Consider the following 20,703-nt stretch of genomic DNA (forward strand, 5'->3'; position numbering starts at 1 on the left):
TGTGGAGATGCGATCTGGGAGGGAGGATTAGGAGAAAGGGGGCGTTTATTGGTTTATTGAGCTGCTGACCTGGGACCATGATTAACACTTCCATATGCAGGAGGGAGGGACCCACTGAGTGCAACTGTGAGCTGGTCTCTGGCAGTTTCCAGACACTTAAAAGACCCCAAGCAGCAAGCAATGCTGTGGGAAAGGCAGCTTGTGTCTCTTTCTGTGGTGCTGGGACGGAGCCTGGGGTCTTAGCTGGGCAAGTGACATCTCTAATCTCCAGTTCAGAAACCAGGGACTGCAAAAGGTTCCTGCTGGACTTGGCCCTGGGGACGGCTGTGACTTGGCTCCAAGTTCTTGCAATTTCCCCCGATAGGAGTGGCTTTTTGGAACCCCCAAATCCAATCTTGATCATCATGGAAACTTTCACAGATGGTCAACATTGCGGCCATTTGGTTCATGGACCAGGGCTGCTGACCAGATGCAGAGCCCTCTGAGGGTCAAGGCAGGGAGCACTTCCCTTTTAACCTGGATGCCTGTAAGAGCCAGGAGAGGTTAGCCTTCTCAGGGTTACTCAGGCCAGAAGATGGACTAGAGTTGGGACATCTGAGGAACCCCTTTGCTCTGGAACTGTCTTGACAGTGTTCCACAGAGGTCCAAAAATATCACATGGGAACTTCCAGAAATAAACAATTCATAATTGGCATGTATGTGCATCGCATGTGTGCCAGTGCCCAGGGAAGCCAGCAGAGGCAGTAGGAGTCCCTGGCACTGGAGTTACAGAACTGTCCAGGGAGGGAGCATGCTGGGAACCCGGGTCCTCTGCAAGAACAGCGAACACTCTTAACTGTTGAGCATCCCCCCCCCCCCCCCCCCCCCCCCGCCCTCCCGGTCGTCAGCCATCAACCTTTTGTCCAGCACGTCCATGCTGAGACCATCATCCACTAGTCACAGGTCCAAGGAAATGCCCCCTCCCCCAAATTCTACTACCCCTTTCAAAGGAGCCACTTCCTCACTGCTGTCAGAGGGGACAAATGCTATCCATGGTGCTTATTAGCACAACAAAGTGCATGCTGGGCCTCCGGGCTCAGTATTCCTTGGGGGCTCTTCTCAGTTTTCACTCCATCCCCACCCTAAACTTCTCCCCCAAGGGCTCCCCCATGGGCTTCCCTCCCCCAGCTTCTCAGCCATTTTAGCAATGCATCCTCTCTTTTGTCTCTTGGTCATCTCTTTTTGTTTCCTTTGCTTTCCCTCCCTCTCCCTCACTACCCATCAAGGTCATATCCAGTGTACTGGCCTGTTCAGTCTACTACTTTCTCTCCCTGCTCTGAACTCTTCAGATGCCTCTGGCTATGCTCTCCCTCATGGCTACAGTAGAAACTTTCCCCTCAACCACACCTTGAAATAGTCATGTCCTCAGTTTATACATCTGCCGCTGAAACTTTGGGGTTGGGCATAAATGGACTTCTTTCAAAGGGGCTGTCCTCTAATTGAACCAAGCTGCTGAATTTGCCTTCCTAACGTAGGTATGGGCCATTTGTTCCTAATTGTTTCTGCGCCCACCATATTTGACTTCACATTCTAAAGGCTGTCTCCAGCTCCCTCCACCTGCTAGGCTGCTCCGTTGTGATTCAGGGCATCTCCTGGTCACTCTGGCTCCTGGAGCCTGCTAGGCCCTCCTGGACACCCAGACACTGGTCCTAAGGAAAGACTGTCTCTCCTTTGTCCACTCTTTCCTACACTTACTTTTTTCTCTGCCCCCCTTTCGGGCCTTCCACGTGGTCTCAGCTTCCTCCTTGAGTCTCCTTGCCTCTGGCGAGGAGCCCTCTGCTCTCTTTGTCTCACTGGAGCCTGCTGTAAAGGCTGGAAGATCCTGACGCCCTTCTGAGCCTCTATGGTACTGGGCTCCTCTGTCCAGTGGAGTTCCCGTATGTGACCCTTGTCCCCCTGTCCCTCAGCTCCCTTCTAGAGCTTATTGGAAGCTTTCCTCTGGTGGACTTTGGCCTTTTCTCTTTTCCTCCTCATACTCAGAGGTTTCATGAAAGCCTTGACCTCAGTACAGCTCAATGGCCACAAAAATGGCCCACTTGACTTTCAAATTCTTCAGATTGTAACAACTTCTGCCCCTGGACGAGCAAAGGATCCCAAAAGTATTTTATCTCTAAGGCTTTTCTACTTTTCACTTGAGATAGGGTTTCCCTGTGTAGGCCTGACTGCCTGGGAATTCACTTTAACCAGCTTGGCCTAGAACTCAGAGATCCACCCACCCCTGCCTCCTAAGTACTGAGATTGAAGGTGTGCTCCTGGCTAGAGTCTCTAGTAAAAATCTGAGCTGGGCAGTGGAGACACACGTCTTTAATCCCAGCACTCAGGAGACAGAGGCAGGCAGATCTCTGTGAATTCAAGGCCAGCCTGGACTACAAGAGCTAGATCTAGGACAGGCTCCTAAAGCTACAGAGAAACCCTGTCTCAAAAACAACAACAACAACGAAAACAAAAACAAAAAAAAACCCTAATAAAAAGTAAAAAAAAAAAAATCTTTTATCTGTATGATTTCTTGGTCTCTGCTCTAAAAATAAACCTCATAGGACTATTATATAAACTCTTGTCTCAGAATTTGTAAATTAACTGGGTATGATTTAAATCCATAAAATCTATAACAAAATCTTAGCTTAAAACTTGTAGCAATAGGTTGATAGTTTAAAAATCTATACATAGGTAACCTTAATTTACTATAGCTTACTATATATTGAGTGAAAAGGGAAATGAACGAGGAGCGGAGGGACAGGACTTCTCCTATATATAAGGAGCCAGAGACAGGGACACCTGGGAGAGTCCAGAGTGAGCATGACCCAGAGCTGAGTCTGATGAGGCAATGGGGGAGGGGAGAGGGGGGAGATCCAGGAGAGTGAAGGGTAGGCAAATGCTAACCAGAATGGCTGCATTATATAGGGGAGGGCAGCTGCGGAAAGGGTAGCTCAGTCCCTGGACTGGACTAGTTTAGGGTAGGGGATCCGGTAAGCCAGCCAGAAGGACCCTGTAACAGGTAGGGACTGAGGGATGCTGGAAAACCTAGTATCTGGGTCTGCTTTGCTATGTTAAATAAGCGCCTCATTCGCCATCTGTCCTGGGCTTGAGACTTAACATAAATGTGATCATGTGATTCAACTTTTGTTTAGAAAAATAGATTGTTACCGCATACTGTATATGTAACTTGGATTCAACTCTTGTTTAAGACAAAAAAAAAAGTGGGGGGGGGGGAGTTGTGTGCTTGGTGGCTCACCCAGGACCAACTAGCATGTGGATCAGCTGATGGAAGCAGTCATCTTTATGAAGGCTAAAAGAAAGTGCTTGTCATGTAACTTCACCACCATCTTGATTAAGAAGATCATATCATGTGTGTTGTCCTCTTTTTAAAATTGTGGCTGCTTTTTAATCCACGGCCAGGCCGAATCAGCAACTGCAGCTCTATAAGAGCCACAATAGGAGGGAATTCTATTTCCTCTTTCAAAGTTGAGAAGGGAACTTAACTAAATCTCTGTCCCTCTAAAGAGCTCAAGATCCAGAGGTTGAGCTTCTCCTTGACCCGCCTTAAAAGCCTTTCCCCAGTGGGTTGCCTTTTTGTCTTAGTGACAGTGTCCTTTGCTTTACAGAAGCTTCACCCCGCAACTGACAAAGGTCTGATCTCCAAAATATATAAAGAACTCAAGAAACTAGATCGTAAAAGGCTAATCAACCCAATTATAAAATGGGGCAATGAGCTGAACAGAGAATTCTCAACAGAAGAACTTCAAATGGCCAAAAGACACTTAAGGTCATGCTCAACTTCCTTGGTGATCAGGGAAATGCAAATCAAGACAACTTTAAGATACCATCTTACACCTGTCAGAATGGCTAAAATAAAAAACACCAATGATAGCCTTTGCTGGAGAGGTTGTGGAGAAAGGGGTACACTCATCCATTGCTGGTGGGAATGCAAACTTGTGCAACCACTCTGGAAAGCGGTGTGGCGGTTTCTCAGGAAATTCAGGATCAACCTACCCCTGGACCCAGCAATACCACTCTTGGGAATATACCCAAGAGAGGCCCTATCATACAACAAAAGTATATGCTCAACTATGTTCATAGCAGCATTGTTTGTAATAGCCAGAACCTGGAAACAACCTAGATGTCCTTCAGTGGAAGAATAGATGAAGAAAGTATGGAATATATATATACATACGATATATATATATATATATATATATATATATATATATATATATATATGATGAAAGGGGACAGAGACAGAGACCCACATTGGAGCACCGGACTGAAATCTCAAGGTCCAAATCAGGAGCAGAAGGAGAGAGAGCACGAGCCAGGAACTCAGGACCACGAGGGGTGCACCCACACACTGAGACAATGGGGATGTTCTATCGGGAACTCGCCAAGGCCAGCTGGCCTGGATCTGAAAAAGCATGGGATAAAAGCAGACTCACTGAACATAGCAGACAATGAGGACTACTGAAAACTCAAGAACAATGGCAATGGGTTTTTGATCCTACTGCATGTACTGGCTTTGGGGGAGCCTAGGCAGTTTGGATGTTCACCTTACTAGACCTGGATGGAGGTGGGCGGTCCTTGGACTTCCCACAGGTCTGGGAACCCTGATTGCTCTTTGGGCTGATGAGGGAGGGGGACTTGATCGGGGGAGGGGGAAGGAAATGGGAGGCGGTGGTGGGGAGGAGGCAGAAATCTTTAATAAATAAATAAATTAAAAAAAAAAAGCCTTTCCCCACCTGGTTCCTTCCTATCACATCCTGTCAGCGAGTTGCTGACTTAGCCTTCTGACTGCAGGTGAATTTTATTTAATCAAACACGTCTTTGCATCATTAAACAAACGTTCCAGAGCATAAAAAAAAAGTAGCACACCTTAAAATAACATTCTGCAACACATGCGGTGTAAACCAACTAAGGCAACACTCATAAAGCTTCCTAGTTCTACTGGGTCCTCTGCTTAGCGTTGTTTCTCCTTTTAGTCTGAGGAGCCAACAGCAGATCACCAAGACATTTTTGGATTAGAATAGTTTTTTTGTATGATGATTTTTGTCCTGAGAGTAAAAATTTTAGATAAGAAACAACATGTTGCCGGGCGGTGGTGGCGCACGCCTTTAATCCCAGCACTTGGGAGGCAGAGGCAGGCGGATCTCTGTGAGTTCGAGACCAGCCTGGTCTACAAGAGCTAGTTCCAGGACAGGCTCCAAAACCACAGAGAAACCCTGTCTCAAAAGAAAAAAAAAAAAAAAGAAACAACATGTTTAGTTAATAAGGTATATTTGGTAAATAAAGTTTACAAATTCCTAAGGTTCCAGGTATACTCAGATAAACAGAAACAGACTTAGAAAAGTATATCTGATCACTAAGGTCCTTGCTAGCAATGCTCAACACCAAGTTTCTAAAAGTTTTAGAAAAGAAACAACATACATTTGATAAATAAGGTATATTTGATAAATAAGTTTTATAAATTGCCAAGGTCTACTCAGGTTACCAGTAATTGACTTGTTGTATATATCTAGCCTCTTAGTCTTTGCTAACCTTGAATAAACTGATCTCACACAACAAACTGATATTCTGTAATGGTGCACTGTGAAAGGATCAGGAACTGTATTTGTGGCTTAAAGTTTTATTTTGATGCTAATGATCTTTAATTAAATCTTTAACTCGAAATTTTAAAGGTTCAAACTTAACAAATAAAACTGTAATATCCTAATCTTATAAAAAAAAAACTAACTCGTTTAAACTGTTAAAAATAATTAAGGCATGCAAGTTAAAGGTCAGTCACCTTGTAAAGGATCAGATTCTTTAAGGTGCTTACACCTGAGCTAAATACAAATGGAATGCATTTCCAGGAACAAGCTTTATTTAGCTTCCTGTTTTCAAGGTTAAGCCTGAAGCAAATAACTAAAACCAAGCATAGTTGTTTACAATCAGGTTTACTTAGTAGATAGCTGTCAAAATCCATCAGAGATCAGGTATACTCAGTAGATAGCAGTCAAATTCCACCAGACTACCCAACCCACAGTAATAGAGATAAGCTCACAAAGCCTGGTTCAAAGTCACTCTTCACTGTTCCTTTATTTAAAGGAACTTGCTTTGCAATGACTGTTCTCAGCCATCAACTACTGTATTTTGTGATAAATGAATGAATGGGAAAATAGAAGTTTTACAGTTACATAACTTACAAAACTTATCGTGTGTAAGTGCAGGTTGTGAGAGTCTGAGGAAGTGATTTAAGGTGTGTGTCCTGACTACTACTTACCTAAGTAGGTACTTATTAGCATACCAAAGTGGGTGCTGGCCCCCAGGCTCACTCAGTATCACAAGTCCTGTGGCTCTTCTCAGTTCCTCTCACCCCATCCCCTACCCTAAACTCCAACCATAGGCTTCCTTCCCCAGTTTCTTGTTCCTATATAACACTGACATTTCATCAGCGCTCTCTCTCATTCTCTTTCTCTCTCTCTCTCTCTCTCTCTCTCTCTCTCTCTCTCTCTCTGTTTTCAAAATGGCTTCTCAGTAGCTTTGGAGCCTGTCCAGGAACTAGCTCTAGTAGACCAGGCTGGCCTTGACCTCACAGAGATCCGCCTGCCTCTGCCTCCCAAGTGCTGGGATTAAAGGCATGAGTCATGGTTTCCTGGTCTGCTTTCTCTCTTTTGTCTTCCTCTCTTGGACTCTCTCCCGCTCCCTCTCTCTTGGTCTCCTTTGTCTTCGCTCTCTTTCCCCATCCTGCTCTCATGGCCATGTTCAGTTTACTATTCTCTCTCTGTTCTGGACTCTTCCAGATGCCTCTGGCTGTGCTCTCCCTCATATCTACAATGAAAACCTTGCCTTCCACCATATCTTAAAGCAATCTTGTTCCCAGTTTACACAGTTATCTACTTTGGTTGTCAGACAGACTGTTGAGGTGTCATAGAGAGTGACCATGTTCCAGTAATTTATTTTCCTTCTTTATACATTTTTATTTTTTAATACAATGTTTTGAACGTGTCTTTTTCTGTCCCCCAACTATGATCTCTTGAGACTCTCCTCTCTCTCTTTTGTTCTTTCTCTTAAACACACACACACACACATACACACATAAACACACACACAAACTAAAATCAGAACAAACAATATGACAAAAAAAAGCGCCAAAACAAAATAAAATGAAAAAGAAATCTACAAAGCATACTTTTTGGAGTTCATTTTGGGTAAACTCCTGGAAATGGGATATGTCCTGGAGTGTCGTTGATATATATATATATTGACACTCCATTGGATAAAACTGATTTTTCCTTTAGCAGTGGATACCAATTGCAAATTGTTTCTTGGTTCTGCATGAGGCCCTGTGTTCAGTTTCCTATCTCAGTGTTGCAAGCCCATCTGACTTGAACCTGTTCAGGGCATATTCGTGCTGCCATGGGCTCCGTGGGTTCGTATGTGCATCAGTCCTGTAGTATCTGGAAAACCAGTTTCCGTGGGGCCATCCATCACCTTTGACTTTTACAGGCTTTCTATATCCTCTTCCACAGAGTTCCCTGAGCCTTGTGGAACTTTGGGGCACCCAATGCTAAATGGTATGCCACCATCAATCCAATAACTTATTTGCCATAATGGTGATTCCAAGGCACCAGGGTACTGATCTGGGCAATTCCCAGTTGGCGAAGAGAAGCCAGGAAGTTTTCCTTAACTAAAAAAGATAAAGTGCACGAAGATGTTGCAAGGTAGCTTACATCCACATGGCTGTTTCAGATCGAAGGCCATTGCTATATCACTGGTAAGCTTCATCATAGACATATACATAGACAGAAAGAGAACTCAGCTGTCTCTGTAGTTCCCATGACCCACTGGGATTCAGAATGTGTCCCTGGACAGTTGAGACAATGTTATTACAGTGTATCCCTGGACAGTTGGGACAATGTTACCACTTTCCTTTGCCTTGTCTTGAAGCAGTGAGTAGTGCTTAGACAGAGGTTGCAGATGGTGGCAAGGGCTCCTATTGCTTCTGTGGGTCTCAGAGTTGTACAGCTCCTGGCTGTTGGCAGCCTGCGTGATGTAGGGTGTCTGCCAGTGCGGAGGAACATTGAGCTGTGTGCTTGCTCCCTGTATTTCCTATATTTCCAGCCACTTCTGCACCAGAAACAGCAGATACGACCTTACAAGGCAATGCACTGGCTTGTCTTGCGTCCTGAGGCTGAGGCTTCTGTGGATAGAGTTAGTGCTAGGCTGTCAGCCTCCATGGAGTGGGAGTTTCCCTGTGAAGTCTGCTAGGGGCTTTCCATGAGCAGGTCTGGTCCTGCCTTGCTCTCTGAGGAAACAGGCTTCTCACCCAGAGGTTGCATCCTGGCAGCCTTGCTGGTCACATTCTTTCTTCAGACATGTTTAGTTGGATCCACTAGAATTTCCAAACATTCTGAGTCATTATTTAAAAAACAAAACAAAACAAAAAAAACCCTAGGCCTTGAATTTCTGTTCCAAAACTTAGAATATCAGACAGTTCTGCACCTGCACTCCACAGGATGGTCGCTTTTGGAAGCCCCTACCAGCCTGAGAGAGGGATTGAGACATCTGTAGATAGTATCGGATAGGAAGTGGGCGTGGGCACCAGCAAGCACAATGCTTGCCTGCTCCACCTTCACCTCTGTGAACCGAGTCCACCCATCTGGTTGAATCTAACCCCATTTCAATATTTTTTGTTTTTGTTGTCTTATTTCTGTTATTGCAATGCTGGGCTGAGAACCCAGGGTCTCAGATCTGCTACTCTAAGACTTTACTGCTGGACTTCACCCCAGCCCTGCATTTTAAAAGAGCACCCTTAGTTTTGATGCTTTGTTGATACAACTCAATACCATACCACCCTGAGTGAGAGAGGGCATACAGCCTGGTGGCTCTGTCTGGAGGGGACACACTGCTTCTAAGCACATCATTTGTTTGTCCCTTTGTTGACTCTGTGACTATTGGTCCAGGGAAGTTTATGAGCTTCGAGGTCGAGTACTATATCTGACCCTGAGGAACACATCTTGCTAAGCTCTGCCTTGCGAGAGGCCTCTGCCTCATCAGACCTTCTTTGGGTGTCTATAGCTGTTGGAACTGTCACTTAGGGATGGCCTGAGGCCATGTGTGGTAACCGCTCTAACTTATTAAACACTGGCCTGGGGATCCCCAGCATGTTGGCAAGTGGTCCTGGATCATCCAGCATTGCACAATGTTCTAGTGATTTCCACCTGCCAATGGAGATATATAAGAATAAATAAATTTAAGAACAGAACTGCTAGATGTGTCCCCCAAATTCACATGCTAGAAATGCAACCCTCAAGTTTATATGTGGACAGGGGACATCTGTGCAGTAACTAGGATGAGGTGGAGTCACGTGGGGGGCCCCCAAGATAAGATTGGTGCCTTGTACAAAGAGGAGCGGAGATCTGGGTTTATCTACAACATATCAAGAAGGATTATATATAAACTAGAAACACAGAACATAGACTATAATGAACAACTTCTAAGAAAAACAACATAGTGGCTGATGGAACTTTGGTCTCAAGAGAAGAAATAAGCACCATTTTTTTCTTTTGTTTTTGTTGTTGTTGTTGTTTTGTTTCTTGAGAAAGGGTTTTTCTGTGTAACCCTGGCTGTCCTGGAACTTACTTGTAGACCAGACTGGCCTCAACTTGGGAGATCAGCCTGTTTCTGCCTCCCAAGTGCTGGAATTAAAGGTGTGTGCCACCACTGCCCAATTTTTACTAAATAAGTGACATTTAATGCCCACATGTTTAAAGATACTGTGTTAGGGTTCTCTAAAAGAACAGACCTGATAAAATTAATACATTCATTAAAATGTGTATTTATTATACATTAAAAAGGGGATTTATTAGAGTGGCTATCAGGATGTGGTCTGGTAGTCCAACGGTGGCTTTCTCACAATGGCGAGGATGAGAATCCAGTAGTTGTTTAGTCCTTGAGGCTGGATAGCTCAGCAGCCCCAATCTGGTCCTGGAAGCCTGGATTCCCGGAGAGCTGCTGGTCTTAAGTCTGTGCTGGAATCCCAGAGAAGCTAATTTTAATATTGATGAAGGAAGGCCTCAGCCACAGTATAGATGGACTTGGCAGCGGAGATGAAGACAAGCAGACAAAGCACAGTTTCCTGTCTCCATGTCTTTCTCTCCAGGTTGTCACCAGAAGGTGCTGCCCACATTTAGGTTGGGTTTTCCTGCTTCAGATAATCTGATCAAGGAAACCCTTCATAGGCAGGCCCAGCAGCTTACATTTTAGTCCATTCTAGATGCTGCCAAGTTGACAGATACCACGGGAAAAGTGTTGGTGTGACCAATTTGAATAAATCAGCATCCATGACAGCATCCTTCTAGTGTGCCTCATGCCTTGAGAGGTAGAGCCCTGGCGCGTTCTTACAATACTTCCCTGTATCTCTTGCACCTAGGATTCCCTGGTGATTTGGTCCCATGTCTCAGGACCATTGCATTAGACAGTCCCATGCACTATAATAATTGTCTGAGATAATCAACTTATAAAATAGGGGTTTTCAGGAGATGGTGGATTGGCTGTTGCATTGGGGCCTGTAATATGACAGTGTTCCATAGCAAGAACATGTGGGAAAGGAAGCTGCTCATGACTTGAACATGAGAAAGAAAGTAAGGAGGGGGGTCCCACTTCATGGACATTTCTCTAATGACCACTTAATAGATCCTAGCTCGCTAAATTTCCACATCTTCCCAGTAGCACCAAGATTTAGACAAAAACTTTAAAACAAGCAAACAAATACCGCTACCCTCTGGGTCTTTGAGGGACCTCTGAAGGGCAAACCATGGCCCCACGACAGCAGGAACAGAGTGAACATCTCATGTCTGTTGACAAGCACAGATACTGGCATCTGGCTTCTTCGGGGGCGCACAAGGCACACCGCCACGGCTGTATCTGTTAGTTGGCTTTGTTGGGGATTGAAAGCCCAGCCTATGAAAGTCGTTTGCTGGTGATGCAGTCCTCAGGCAGGGCAGGCTTTGGAGCATCAGCACCAACCGCGGTTTTCTACTCACGGAGGCTTCAGCAGTATGCCAGTGAACTGTCAGGTGTCTCATTCTGGCAGGTGGTAAGGTTCTGTGGATAGATGAGCTGGCTGTCACTGCCTGCTTGGTTGAAGCCTGCTGAAACAGAGAAGAGGCAACCGCTTGGTGAGTCCTTCAGGGAGGCCTTGGGTTGTGTTCTTAAAGGATCAGTCTGGAATCTGATTTTCCAGTCTTTCCCAGTGTCTGAAAACCATTTCATATCCTGTCACAAATCCCTGTCTGCTTAAACTAACTCTACTGACTTCTGTTCTTTGCAAACAAATCCGAGCAATAGATCACACAATTCTCTTCATTGTTCCTGTCCACATATATACTTCCCTGCCCACAAACCAAGTCCCTACTCATGGATCTAGAATAGATTAACCATTCCTCGTGGCCAAACCACAGGCTTTTCCTTCTTTAAAAAAAAAAAAAAATCAACTTGAGATTTACCCTCCTCAAAGCCATTTAGATGGCTTCAAAAGCACATCCCCTTTCTTCTGAAGCCTTAGCTCAGACTCTTCAGCAACAGATCTGGGCCCTGAGAGCATTAATCATCTTCAGAAATGGATGCAGCCCTCTCCCCTGGGAAGCATTTTTTATGTCAAGTAAAAAGTGCTTTGACCTTTACCAGGCAGACAGAGACATAAAAATGCAGGGTTAAGGCCAAGATGGTGACAGACATGAATACCAATTTCTCTAGTCTTTCTAACAACCTCTCCTCTTTTTCCTTGCCAGCTCTGTCCCTAAGCACTTGGCAGCAGAGTTAGATAGTAGTTTATCACATCAAAATGAGAAGAGTCACTCAGATATAGTATCCAAATCTGTGGGCAAAACACCTCCCTTCAGGAGTCCTTGGCCTCCAGTATGCCAAACCCTCTACCGTGCACACGTTCCCAAGGGTCGAGTGGTGGCAGAGGCCCTGTAGATGGCGTCCAGCACCCCTCGTGACTGATTTCTGGCACTGCTCCTGGGCTGTGCTGGGCATCATTGGTTTATTTCTTAGCTGTAGACCAACCTGCTTTTTTTTTTTTTTTTTTTTTTTTTGATTTTTCGAGACAGGGTTTCTCCGTAGCTTTTGGTTCCTGTCCTGGAACTAGCTCTTGTAGACCAGGCTGGCCTCGAACTCCCAGAGATCCACCTGCCTCTGCCTCCCGAGTGCTGGGATTAAAGGCGTGCGCCACCACCGCCCGGCTTAGACCAACCTTCTGGATATAAGAACAACAAACTCGCAGAGTACTTTGCAAGAAAAAAAAAAAATCTAAATGGCAATCAAATCAACAGTGGTCATTCAAACAAACATCATATGTAATTCATTAAACATATGAAAAATCATAGAAATACCTGAAATCTGCCATTTCTTCCCAAGACTCTGATTTAAATAAAATCAAATCATTCCTACCTTGCACAAAAATGATTTTTATCATCTTACATAGCAGTACCAACAAGTCAGGAAATTTTAACAAGATAATCGTTGGCAATTAATAACATAATCTACATTCAGTTTTTGCAAAACTAAAAAAAAAATGCCTACTAGGTCATATGCCAGTTGTAAAACTCAGTATTCTTTGAATGATAAAGTGAACTTCTCTAGCGATGTGTGTAACATGTCTCTAAGTCAAAATTTAGGATTTGAAACAAAAGCACGTGAAGAATTGGAACGTGTACATCTCTACTAAGGACACAGGCCTGTTCCCACATTAGTCTTTCCTTTAACTGCTGAATGATGCCACACATCCATCTGTAGTTTCTCTTCACCATGATGAACACCAGAGAGGATCAGCATGTGGGGAGGAGAGATTTGGGCTCATTTGAAAAGGTTTCTGTCCACGCTCACTGTTCCTATTGCTTTTGAGCCCATGGTAGGACGTTTTATGATGATGGGAGCAGGTGATATAGAAAACAGATTAGGGGGACAGGGTGGAACACAACATCCTGTCTAAGACACATGCCTAATGACCTCACTTCTTCAATAAGGCTCCGCCTCCCATTGGAACCATGGGTTGGAGCCAAACCTTCAACATACAGGTCTTTGGGGAACACTTAAACAAATCAGGAATGATTTTTGCTATTACTCCACCTTCACACACACACACACTGATTGTCTTAGCAGGAATCAGCTAAACATTAAAAGAACATAAATTATATTTGAGCTATAAATTTATAGAGGTTTCAATTTTGTCACTGGCCCTCTGGTCATGTTGTCAACACTATGGCATAGAAGGGACCTAGAGCATCTTCACTTGAGAATTCTCATGAAATCCCCCTACTAGACACAAAATCTGGCAAAGCCCATAAACTTGTTACATCAAAGGAACCAACCATCCTGAAGTGTAGACCCCTAAACGGCATTGTAAAAACAAATGGTGGCTGTCAGAAAGCCAGCAGCTGCCCACTCCTTCTACAATTTCATCTTCAGTTAGAAAAGACAAATCCTGAAAACCCAGTGTTTGGAAGGCATGAATATGCAAAGGTCACATGCCACCCAGGAGGTTCCCCTTTGTGCTGGCTTAAAGGAAAGGGTGAGATACATTTCTAACATCCTGTTTTGAAAGGGTTTAAAAAAAAAGCTGGGGGCCCAGTTCCTGGCAGAGTTCACTCTCAGCCTGTATAAAGTCCTGGGCTCCTTGTTGGCATGAATGGACACACACATGCATGTCAGTAAGTTATAGTCCTCAACTGAAGATTAAACGTAGTGATGCATGTACAGCTGTTACTAAAGAGTGCAAATAAATACTCTTGGAATTTCCTTTGGCCAAGCTTTGTGGTGCGGGCCTTCCTTGAATCCCAGCCCTCAGGTAGATCTCTGTGAGTTCAAGGCCAGTGTGGACAACGTAGTGAGTTCCAGGATAGTCAGAACTGTTATGGTAAAAGTAAAATACTGCAGGTTCCCCAAGGGGTGCATTGGCAAAAACACTGCAGGTCAACGTGGCAGTGGGTAGCAGGCCATAAGACCACGCTGCAGGTCCCTGAGTGGCTGCTAGCGGGCAGTGGGTCCTGAGACCATGGCAGGCCATGAAGGCAGCCCGGTCCCAGGCAGGGAGCCCCCGAGTGGCTTGTGGACTATGAGGGGCAGCGAGTCCCAGGCAGGTAGCTGCATGGTGAGTGAAAGGCTAAGATGGATGAGACAAGCCACAAGACCATGCTGCAGATTTTCAAAGGTCCCAGGAGGTGGGGGCAGGGAGTCACGCAGTGGGCAAGAGACAGAGACATGGATAGGCAAGCAGTGCAGAGTGAGGTTGGATATTTATTTAGTGGGTTATGGAAGGGAAGGGGAGAAGGGGGAAGAGCAGAGAGAGAGGCAGAGGGGATAAGGGGAGAAGTGGGGAGAAGGGAGAGACAGAAGCTGTCTCTCTGAGAGAGAGAGTTGGAAAGGCAGAGACTCAGGCTGGAAGCTGAAGATCGGCTTGCCTCAGCCTGGTGTGTGTGTGTGTGTGTGTGTGTGTGTGTGTGTGTGTGTGACTCATAAAGGGACAGGACAGATTATTACAAAAACTATGTAGAAAGACCTTGTCTAAAAACATACAAACAAACAAAGCAGTAGTGGGGCAGGGTGTGTTTTCCACTACCCATGTAGCCGTTTACAGCTATCCGTAACTCCAGTTCTAGGTAATCAGACATACTCTTCCAAGTAAACACAGACATACATGTAAGCAAAACATCCTATACATTAAAAACTTTAGTATTTGACTCATTAAATTATGTAAGATTATGATATAATTTTAAAGACTCCTTTGAAAAATGAAAGATAGTGGCACAATTTTTAAGCCTCACATTGTCATATATCAGAAGGGTGATGGAGGAAGGTCATTGGTTAATTAATGAAGTAACTGCTTGGCCTCATAGGTTAGAACATAGGTGGGTGGAGTAAATAGAACAGAATGCTGGGAGGAAGAGGAAGTGAGGTAAGATGCGATGTCGCTCTTCTCCAGGGCAGACACAATGAAGCTCTAACCCAGGATGAACATAGGCTAGAATCTTCCCGGTAAGAGCACCTTGGGGTGCTACACACATTATTAGAAATGGGCTAGTCTAGGTGCGAGAGTTAGCGGAGAAGAGGCTAGATAAAATGGGCCAAGCAGTGTTTAAAAGAGTACAATTTGTGTGTTGTTATTTCGGGGCCTAAGCTAGCCAGGCGGCTGGGAGCTGGGTGGCAGGAATGCAGGCCAGCAGTTCCCTCAACAGAAGGGTTCCCAGCCCAAATGGACACTGGCAAAAAACAAAACAAAAAAAAAAAAACTCAACCAACCAACCAAACAAAAACATATGCTTTCTCTTCCTTACCAGGACAATTTCCTGAAGGGAGAACTTAAACTTCAAAGGGAAAAATAGTTGAAGCAAATGTCAGAATGGACCTGAGCAATAGTAATAGTAATAATAGCAAAACTCTCTCAGATAAAAGAAGTCCAGGCCCAGATGGACTGATGACTGAATTCTAGCAGACCAGCAAAGAGCTAACACCAGTCCTTCTCAAATGACTCCACTTAATAGAAAAGGAAGGCATGCTCACAAACTCTTTGAACAGAGCCAGTATTAGCCTAATATAAAAATTGCACACACATACATGTGAGAGAGACAGAGAGAGAGAATAGAGACAGAGAGAGAGGAGAGAGACAGGGACAGAGAGGGGAGAGAGAGACAGAGACAGAGAGAGAGAATTTATGGACCAATCTCTCTGGTGGACTCAGATGCAAAAGTTCTCAGCAAAATACTTGGAAACCGAATTCAACATCACATCAAAAGCGTCATTTATCATGATAAAGCTGATTTCATCCAAAGATCCAAGTATGGTTCAGTATATGCAAAGCAATAAATGTAACATATCACATAAATGGACTCAAGGATGGAAATTTCATAGTCTCAATGAAAAGGCTTTTGACAAAAACCCAACATCCCTTCATGATGAATATCCTGAAGAGATTAGGAATTTAGAGGACATATCTCAGCATAATAAAGGTCATATATGGCAAACCTATAGCCAGCATCAAGCTAAATAAGTATTTTTATTAAATCAGTAACAAAATAACGTATCAGCTCTCTCAACTCTTATTTAAAGTCTTAGCTAGAACAATAAGACAGGAAAGGAAAACCAAAGGGTTACAAAGAGCAAGGGCAGTGTCGGTAGACATAATTTTATATACAAGACCTAACCTAACAACCCCACCAAAAACTCCTAGATCTGCTAAACACTTTCTTTAAATTGATGAGATAATGATTAACTTACAGAAAACAGCAGTCTTTTTCTGTTTCAGTAACATGCTGAAGAAGACATAAGGACACAGTCCAATTCACAATTGCCTCAAAATAAAATAAACATCTTGGAATAACCTTAATCAAGGAAATAAAATATTTCTACAATGAAATCTTTGAAGCAACTAAGGAAGACATTGAGGAAGATAGCCTATGACTTAGAATAAAGGTAAAGAGAGTACTAGGGGTTGGGTTGAAGTTTGATGCAATACAGAATATGAAGAGGGAGGAAGAACATGTCAGATATGAAAGAGAAAATGGCATTTGGGGACTCATTTTCTTATGATCTGGAGTCAATGGTTGGATGCTTTAACTTTTTTATTTTTATCTTATTGCAATACCGGAGAAGGAACTTCTTTCCCCCCATTTTTATTGAAATTGGTTTCTCATGTAATATACCCTGATTAGAATGTCCCCTCCTACTCTACTCCTCCCAGTTCCTCTCCCTTCCCCTCCCATCCAGATCCATTCCCTTCCTTTCTCTCGTTAGAAAACAAATAGGCTTTTAAAGGATAATAACAAAATAAAATATAATAAGATAAAGCAAAAGCTATCTCATTGGAGTTGGACAAGACAAGCACACAGAAGGAGAAGAAAGAGCCCAAGAGAAGGCACAAAAATCAGAGATCCACTCCTTCACACACTTAGGAACCCCATAACAACACTAAGCTGGAAACCATAATATGTGTGCAGAGGACCTGGTACAGACGTGGGCAGGCCCTGTGCCTGGTTCTTCAGTCTCTGTGAATTCATGAGCTTTGATCATGTTGATTGAAAGAACCATGCTTTCTTAGTGTCTGCCAACCCCTCTGGCTCTTTCTGCTGCCTCTTTCTTGGGCTTTGCTGAGCTCAGAGGGGAGGGCTTGGATAGAGACATCCTATTTAAGGCTAAGTGTCCCAAGGTCTCTCACTCTCTACACATTGTTCAGTTGTGATTCTCTGTATTTGTTCCCATCTGCTGCAGGGGAAGCTTCTCTGATGATGGCTGAGCAAGGCAGTGATTTATGAGTATGGCACAATGCCATTAGAAGTCATCTTGTTGCTACATTCCTTTAGGAGAGCCACTGGAAGCAGGGAACTGAATCCAGAAAATAATAATAATAATAAAAAAAGGAGCTCGTTCAGCCATTAGTAGAACACTAGTATTTGGTTTTCCTCTAGGTCCCTGGGCTATTAGTCTCTGGGTCTTGATCATTCAAGCAGTGTCGAGTATGGGTTCCATTTGAATGGGCCCTCAAATCAGATATTGGTTGATTACTCCCACAGGCTTTGCCACTATTACCCTAGCATATTTTGCAGGCAGGGCAGCATTGTTAGATAAAAGGGTTTGTGGCTGGGTTGGTGTTTATGTTTCTCTTTCCTGCATCAGAAGTGCTAGAAAGTAGGGGTGAAGGCTCTATGTAGGCACCAGTTTGACTCCTCAATATTCAATGGGTTGTGTAGGTGTTATCTTCAACAATGGGTCCTTGCTGTCAGCTTGTGGAAAGCAAGCCATAGTCTTGTATGGTGGAAAAATCCTTCTGTACACTCTCATTGCTAATAAAAAGCTGCTTGGCTAGAGCTATGCAGGATTTTTGGGCCAGAGAGAATGCTAGGGAGGAGAAGAGTGGAGTTGGAGGAGACACCAGGAAATGCAGAGCAAACAGGATGGGATGTATATACATAAGGTAAACAAGCCTTGGGGCAGCGCATAGATGAATGGAAATGAGTTAATTTAAGTTATAAGAGCAGCTAAATATGAGCCTAAGTTGTTGGCTAAGCATTTATAATTAACAATTAGTCTCTGTGTGATTGGGGAGCAACTGGCAGGACAGAGCTGATCAGTGGTCTAGATGAAAAACTCCGCCTGCAGTCTTGACAACAGCCTGGGTTGTTTGCTTTTGGCCAACAATTCAATTGCATGAAACCTAGTTCTAGTATTTGAAGCTTCATTTGGTAACAAGAAATGGTCAGTTAGGACTCTTTCTTCCCATTATTTGACAATTTCATTTAGATTGCCTTCATATATTTATATATCTTAGGAAGCTTCTACTGTATTATGTTTCTATACTAGCCCACAAATAACCCTTAATTTTAGCTGTCTCTTCCCATATTTCCTCCCATAACCCCTTCTCCTTTTCTCTTCCTCACTTGCTTTTCCCTTTACAGCTGCCCATCCATCCATAACTATCTATTCTTTTTCCCTTTTTTAACAAGGTTTTTCTGCGTCCTACCCCCCAAATCCATTAATCTATACCTAACCTCTGTGGCTCTGTGGTTCTACAGATTGTTGCTTGGTTATCATTGACTTAACAGCCAATATCCACATATAAGCCAATACATTTCATATTTGTCTTTCTGGATCTGGGATACTTCCCTCAGGATGATTTTTTCTAGTTCCATCCATTTGCCTGAAAATTTCATGGTTTCTTTTCTTTCTTTTCTTTTTTTTTTAAAAAAAAGCTGAGAGATACTCCATTGTGTAAATGAATTACATTTTCTTTCTTTCTTTTTTTTTTTTTTTTTTTTGGTTTTTCAAGACAGGGTTTCTCTGTGGCTTTGGAGCCTATCCTGGAACTAGCTCTGTAGACCAGGCTGGTCTTGAACTCCCAGAGATCCGCCTGCCTCTGCCTCCCGAGTGCTGGGATTAAAGGCGTGCACCACCATCGCCCGGCTGTATTACATTTTCTTATAATGACATTTTGGGCTTTCTTAAGAATCTGTGGGTCAAAGGATGGATGCCTCAATATCTTTTTAATATCTTATTGCAATACTGGGCATCAAACTTCTATCCTTATGCATAGTAGGCAAGCATTCTAGCACTGAGCCAGCTCCCAGTCCTCTCTTTGCTGGTCTGTCATAAACCCTTCAAACACCATTAAATTTGTTATGGGTACAGGTAGCGAGCATGCTCACACTCAAGCACCTTATCTGGCTCCTCCTCAAAATTGGCTGATGGGCTCATCAGAAAATGTGTCAGAGTGAACGCTCACATGGAACACCTAGTCTAATTGCAATGCTGTGAGCTGTTCTCAGTATTAGATGCAAGGAAGAGGTAGGTGTTGCACTCTGAATCAATCCCTACACACAACAGTGCAGCTGAACAGGTCCTTAAACTCTTATAGTGTAACATTTGACTCAGGAATACTTACAGGTAGCCAAGGTACATGTTCCTGACCATTGAGTTCAATAGAGCAATAGGACCAATGAGGCACAGCGCACAGTGCTCACTGAGTGAAAGACGAGTGGGCCTGTGCTGCTGAAATCACTGAGAAGATGGAGCCTGATACAGATTCAGACTGCAGAGTGTACTGCTGTACTTACCAGGTATTGTACCTGTGCTTTGGTTGGGAAAGAGAAAAGACATTTACCAGATTGGTGCATTCATATCAGATGTCAAGAGGCTACTCGCTAGCTGGTAGGTGGCAAACTGTGCCTACCCACCAACAACCGCATGTGTTCTCTATGGGCCAAAATGGAAAGTAGGCAGACAAGAAATTCCTGTGTGTCCCACCACTTCAGCAATGCATCCAGGGAGGGATAGTGCTACCTCCGTGTTTCGTTTTAACAAGTGTTGGGCATAGCACCTAGGCTCTCTGGACAGTAGGCAAGTGCTCTATAGCCTTTCTCGCTTTCTTACAGCCAGTCTTTGTAGCGTTGTTTCTGACTAAATCTGTCGAGTGAAGTTCCCCAACCGATGCCTTAGTCGTTCTCACTTCTCAGGCAAGAGATGAGCATGGGTATTCTGTACTTGGGATATTTCTCTAGGATCAGAAAGCTGAGTGCATGGGAAATGTTCTGCACTCAGAACTGTGGTGTACGTTTGTAGACTCACAGAGTTCACGATGAGAACTTCAGCTCAAAACTCTGCTTTTCCTTTGGCTCCCATAACTCCAACTCTGTAAAACAGAGTTCAGGTAACTGTTGGGTCACTCTAGGCTGCGGGACGTCAGTGCCCCCCCCCCTTTGGATGCCAATGAGACCTCTGTGCTTTAAACCCAAGTCAGAAAGCATAGTCCTCTTTGTACTGGTTAGTTTCTGTCAACTCGACACAACCTAGAGGCATTGGGGAAATTGCCTTAATTGAGATGAATTGTATCTTAATTGAGAAAATGCCTCCATCAGATTCCCTGTAGGGAAGTCCGTGGAGGCATTTTCTTTATTAATGATTGAAGTGGGAAGTGCCAACCCCACTAGCCCTGGTGGTATCCCCGTGCAGGTGGTCCTGGATTGTATCAAAAACAAACTAAGTGAGCTACGGAGAGCAAATCCGAAAGTAGTGTTCCTCCACAGTCTTGGCTTCAGTTCCAGCCTCCAGGTTCTTTCCTTGAGTTTCTTCTTCCCAGGCTTCCCTCAGTGATGGACTCTAAACTAACTGTAAGATAAAATACACTCCTTCAAGTTGCGTTGG

This window comes from Microtus oregoni, unplaced genomic scaffold (genome assembly GCF_018167655.1).
Source record: "Microtus oregoni isolate MIOR12 unplaced genomic scaffold, Mior012 000042F_ref0000377, whole genome shotgun sequence".
Taxonomy (NCBI): domain Eukaryota; kingdom Metazoa; phylum Chordata; class Mammalia; order Rodentia; family Cricetidae; genus Microtus; species Microtus oregoni.